The 6000-nt window shown below is 39.8% G+C and overlaps 1 long non-coding RNA gene across 2 annotated transcripts in view; it reads left to right on the top strand.

The window, feature by feature from the left end:
• The first annotated feature begins 454 nt into the window (after positions 1-454).
• LOC110347385 (uncharacterized) overlaps positions 455-6000 on the top strand; it is a 21947-nt gene continuing 16401 nt past the window's right edge. For both annotated transcript variants that reach the window (XR_002391988.2, XR_015450640.1), the window contains exons 1-2: positions 455-1006; positions 2230-2327. This is a non-coding gene — a long non-coding RNA (uncharacterized LOC110347385). The remainder of the gene's footprint in view (positions 1007-2229; positions 2328-6000) is intronic.

Raw genomic sequence — 6000 nt, 5'->3', positions numbered from 1 at the left:
AAAGAATGAGCTCCATCCCTGAACCATTCTCTGGCTTTCTGTTTCACTCCTGTTGTTGAAATACCATCTGCCATGAGGTCTTCACCAGAGCTGAGCCAGTGCTGGCTCCAGGGCCTTGAATCTTCACAGCTGTGAGCTGAATAGACCTCTTTATAAAGTTAGCTCACCTTGGGTATTTCATTGCAGTGATGATGAGAAATGGACTAACAGGGTCTTGTGTAGAGTTAGCATGGGCCACCAGGGAAGCCCAGTCAATTACCCTGAAGCAGCAACCGTGCCGATCTACTTGCCACATTGGACAAATACCCACCCTCTGACGTGGGGCAACAGAGCCGGCTCCACTGCAGGAAGCTCAAGTGGCTCCATTCCAGGCTCAGTCCTCCACATGCCTGTCCTAGCTTCCAAGAAACACACACTCCTGCTCTTTGCCACCTCCCTGCCCACAGTCTCTGTCTCCCCTCAGGGCTGCCTTTGCCTTTATGGCACACTGTATTCCTGACTTCTCTGCAGTTGACCACCTGATTAGATCTTGCTCGTCTTGTTTTTCCAGTCCCTCTTGGCCTTTCTGGGTGACTCACTAGCAAATCTATCTTTAAGTGTGAGTGGTTGATACTAACTCCAGGCTCCCTTTCATATTCACACTTGCAGTACAGCAGGAGCTTTTATGGATCCAGAATTTTTGGGCCTGCTCATCTACTCCTGTCAGGTGACAACAATAAGCCGGGACACATGGAATAGAGATTCCCAGGTATCTTCCCTGGATATTCCAAATTTAAATAAGGCTCCAGAAACATAAATTTTAAATAAACAGCCCAAGAGACTCTTGTCTTCAGGAAGCACTGGGAAACACCGAAGTGCTACTGTAATCCTGGTCACTTTACAGAAGAGGAAATGAAAGCCTGAAGAAGAGTAAGAGCTCACCTGAGGTCACCAGCTCCTCCATTGCAGATCTGATTCAATGTCAGGTTTTCTGATGCCCTTGATGCCAAAGCCTCTGCTTGGGAAGGTAGGCCCTGACACTGGGAATTTAGGGCTCCGTGTTGGACAGTGGGTGAGGAGCCAACTGTAACAGCAGTCACTCCTTGGTAGTGGTCACAGCCACACTTGCAGTCTGGTCTTCCCCTCACTTTGGAAACAGGATTTTGATAGGTGCATCACCTGGGAAATAATGACGCAGCCTCCCTGCACTTTTGCTGTGGACCTGTGCACTGGGCTCAGCATCAGAGAACTGGCTTTAGTCTCCAGGAAGCTTGAGCTACTGTTACTTTGTTTCTCTGAGTGCTAGCTCCTTCCTATGTGAAAGAAGGTAGCTAGACTAGACTAGGGTTCCAGTGCTTTTCCCAGAAGGACAATCCCCTGAGTTGCCCTGGAGCTGAGTGTGGACTCATAGTAACAGAAGAGTTGGGCCTGAGAGTGCTGAAGAGGAGAGAAGGAGCAACCCCACTCGAGCAGCTCTCAGAGGTGGGACACCCTGGCATGGGGAACGCAAGGCAGGGTTCTTTGGTGTCAGTTTCTTAAGTCTAGGTAATGAACTCACCCATTTGCATTCTTGGAAAATAATTGCAGGCCCCCATGTCACCAAGTTGCTATCATTTTTATTATTATAATGTTATTTCAATACATATAACCATGAAGCTATATCTGAACACCCTGTTTGAAGATGGCTATCAGTCTGTTCAGGCTGCCATAACAAAAGACCACAGACTGTTAACTCTTAGGTAGTAAAAGTGCTGGTAATCCCAGTACTGGAGGCTGGGAGGTCCAAGGTGCAGGCACCAGCAGATTCAGTTCATAGTGAGTGCTTGCTGTCTGCTCCAGGTTGTGCCTTCTTGCTGCTTCCCCATGGGTTGGGAAAGTGAACATATATGGTAGCTTTCTGAAGACTCTTTAAGAAGATATTGCATTAATCCTATTCATGAAGACAGAGCCTGCAGGACTTCATCCCCTCCCAAAGCCCCACCATCAAATCCCATCACCTTGGTAATTAGGTTTCCATGTGAAGTTTGGAGGGACAGAAACATTCAAACCAGAGCAATTACTATATTGCAGAACAAAATTAAATCAAATACCACAAAACTAAAAATATTCAAATTTTCCTGTTCATTTAATATGCTGCGTAAGTGAATATTATTATGCAGAAACTACATTGCCAATTTGGGGGTCCATGGTAGAACACTGTTAGGTTAGGTCTGGTCTTTATTTAGTCTGTTTTTATTTTGTGAGTTTCAGAATGCAACTCCTGAGAGTTCCAGTTTGCATAGAAAAGAGGAGTATGAATACATCCCATCCTTGTTTCCAGTTCAGGTGAAGCACTTAACCGACATTTTGTAAGTAAGGAAGACATATGTCACTTGGAAGGTCTGTGAGGTTCTTCCTTTCTGTGAAGATATTAGTTGTTGTTACAGATTACCCTAAGAGTGAAAAAAATTTTATTAATTTTTATTGGTATGTTTGCCATACATAATGATCACATTCATCACAGGGAATTTGTACCCATACATAATATATCTTAATTCTTTTTTTTCCCATTCCCTTCCCCTCCTGTCAACCCTTCTTTCCCTATACATTTACAAAAGCTTGGCTTTTTTTTTTTTTTGGAACCAGGGATCGAACTCAGAACCTTGGGTTTGCAAGGCAGGTGGCAGAACCACTGAGCTAAATCCCCAGCCCTAGCTTCTATTTTTTTCTTCTATTCTTTTTTAAAATCCCTATTCCCTTCCTTCCTTTCTCCAATTCCCTTCCCATTTGAACATGTTCTTCCTACGTCCCAGTATCCATCCTCCATTTTGCTCCTTATTTACACTTCGGGTTTCTCACGCAAGAGAAACAATGCAATATTTACACATGTGTTTCTGATTTATTCCATTTAAAATTATGGTCTCCAGAAGCATCCATTTACCTAAAAATGTCTCAAGTTTATCCTTCTTAATGCCAGAGTAGTACTTCACTGTACATAAAAACAACATTTTATTCATTTGTTGATGGAATTCTAGGCCATTTCCAAGATTTAACTATTATAAATTGTGCTGTTATAAGCATGGGTGTGCATATAGCACTGTCATATGATGCTTTTTAACTCTTTCAGGAAGATACCTAGAAGGGGAATAGCGGGGTCAAATAGAACCTCTAGTTTTAGTTTTTTGGGGAATCTCCATACTTATGTCCATAGTGGTTGTACTAATTTACACTCCTACCAACATGGAGAAGGGTCCCTTTTTCTCCAAAGCTTTACCAGCATTTGTTATTGGTTGATTTCTTGAAAATAGCCATTCTTTCCAGAGTGAGATGAAATCTGTTTCTTTTTTTTTTTTTTGGTACCAGGGATCCAACTCAGGACCTTGCAAGGCAGGCACAGAGCCAGTGAGCTAAATTCCCAGCCCTCAGTGTTGTTTTATTTTGCATCTCTCCAATGACCAGTGACGTTGGACATTTTTTCATATATTTATTTGCTGTTTGTACTTCTTCATCTGAGAAATGTCTTTTCATTTCATATGCCCATTTTTGGACCGGGTCTTTAAATTGGTGGTGGGGGGGGTGTCTGATTTTTTTGAGTTCTTTTTTTTTGTACGGGGATCGAACTTGGGTCCTTGTGCTTGCGCAGCAGGCGGCAAAACCACTGAGCTAAATCCCTGGCCCTTTTTGAGTTCTTTATATATTCTAGATACTAACCTTTGTCTGAGGAGTATCTAGAAAAATATTTTTCCCATTCTGTAGGTTGTCTCTTCACTCTGTTGGTGGTTTCTTTTGCTGTACAAAACCTTTTTAATAAGATGAGATCCCAGTTGTTGATTTTTTGTAATTATTTCCTGTGCAATTGGGGTTTTGTTCATAGTGTCTTTTCCTACACCTATGTCTTCAAGAGTTTTACCTATTCTATTTTCCAGTTGAGTGTTCCAGTTGAGTGTTTTGGTTTTAATATTTAGATCTTTGACCCATTTTAATTTTAGTTTAGTACATGGTGAAAAATATGGGTCTAGGTTTAATTTTTGGCTTGTGGAAAGCCATTTTTCCCAGTACCATTTATTAGAGGCTATCTTTCCTCCAGTGAAGGTGTTTGGTTCCTTTGTCAAAGATAAAGCAGCTAAGTGTGCTTGGAGTTGTTTCTGCATCTTCTGTTCTGTACCATTGACCCTCAGGTGTTATTTTTTGCTAGTACCATGCTGTTCACAGTAGCTTTGTAATATAACTTCAAATTGGGGATTGTGATGCCCCATGCCTTGCCTTTATTGACCAGAATTGATTTTGCTATTCTGGGTCTCTTCTGGTTTCATAAGAATTTTAGGATTATTTTCTCTTGTTTTGTGAAGTATGCTATTGGTATTTTGATTGAAACTGCATTAAATCTGTATAACAGTATTGGAAGTATGGCCATTTTTCACTATATTGGTTCTGCTTATCCAAGAGCAGGAGATATTTTTCCCTTGTCTGATATCCTCTTCAATCTCGTTTTTCAGATACTGTAGTTTTCCACGTAAAGGTCTTTCACTTCCTTCATTAGATTGATTCCTAAGTATTTCTTTTTTTTTTTTTTTGGTACTGGGGATCGAATTTAGGACCTTGCGCTTGAGAGGCAGGCGCCGGAACCACTGAGCTAAATCCCCGGCCCTTCTTTTTTCTTGATGCTACTGTGAAAGGTATTGTTTCCCTCTCAGTGACTTTGTTATTCTTGTACAGGAATGGTACTGATTTTTGAGTGTTGACTGTATCCTGCTATACTATCAAATTTGGTTATTAAATCTGAGAGACTTTTGGTGGAGTTTTTGAGGTCTTCTATGTAAAGTATCATGACATCAGCAAATAATGATAATTTAACTTCTTCCTTTCCTATCCTTATTTCTTTTATTTCTTTCTCTTGTACAATTGTTACGGCTAATGTTTTCAGAACTATATTGGATAGAAGTGATGATCGTGGCATCCTTGTCTTGTTCCTGAATTTAGAATGAACATTTTCAGTTTTTGATGATTTAGTATGATGTCTGCTGTTGGTTTGCAGTAGATGGCTTTTTCCAGATTGAGATAAAGATCCTGCTTTCCAGTTTTTTGTAGGGTTTTTATCATGAATGGGTTGGACTTTTTCAAATGCTTTTTCTGTGTCTATTGAAATGATCATGTGGTTTTTGTCCTTGGTTTTGTTAATTTGGTGTACTACATTTATTGACTTGTGTATGTTGAACCATCCCTGCACCTCAGGGATGAATTCTACTTGGTCATGGTGTATAATCATCTTGATGATTTGCTACATTCTGTTTGCCAGTATCTTATGGAGGATTTTTGCATCTACATTCATTAGGGAGATTGGACTGTAGTTCTCTTTTTTGGTTGGATCCTTCTCTGGTTTTGGTTGCAGGGTAATGCTTTAAGCAGTGAATTTGGGAGCATTGCTTCCCTTTCCATTTCATTAAAGACTTTGAGGAGTTTGTGGCATTAGATCTTCTCTAAATTTCTTGAAGAATTTAGTAGTGAATCCCTCAGAATCTAGACTTTTCCCTGTTAGTAGTTTTTTTTTATTACTTCTTAAATTTAACTGACTGATATTGGATTGTTTAGAATTTTTATATCTTTTTGATTCAGCTTTGGTAATTCATATGTATCTAGGAATCTATCCATTTTCTTCTGAGTTTTCCATCTTAGAGCACAGATTTTCAAAATAGGTACTGATGATCTTTTGGATTTCTGTAGGATCTGTTGTGATTACACCCTTTTCATTCCTAATTGCATTGATTTGGGTCTTTTCCTTCCTTTTTTTTTTTTGATAAGGCTAGCTAAGAGTTTGTCTATTTCATTTAATTTTTCAAAGAACCAACTCTTCAATTCATTGATTCTTTGTATTGTTTTCTTAGTCTCAATTGAATTAATTTCTTCCTGATCTTTATTATTTTCTTCCTCGTATGTGCTTTTGGTTTAACTTGTTCTTTTTCTAGAAGCTTGAGGTTCAACATTAGGTTGTTTATTTGAGCTCGCTCCATTTTTCTGATGTGGGAATTCACCACTATAAACTTC

The sequence above is a fragment of the Heterocephalus glaber genome, unplaced genomic scaffold (assembly GCF_053883595.1).
Source record: "Heterocephalus glaber isolate CG9 unplaced genomic scaffold, H.glaber_assembly_v1.0 deba00001056, whole genome shotgun sequence".
Classification (NCBI taxonomy): Eukaryota; Metazoa; Chordata; class Mammalia; order Rodentia; family Bathyergidae; genus Heterocephalus; species Heterocephalus glaber.
The sequence above is the reverse complement of the archived record's forward strand: the minus strand, read 5'-3'. Positions and strand labels throughout refer to the sequence as shown.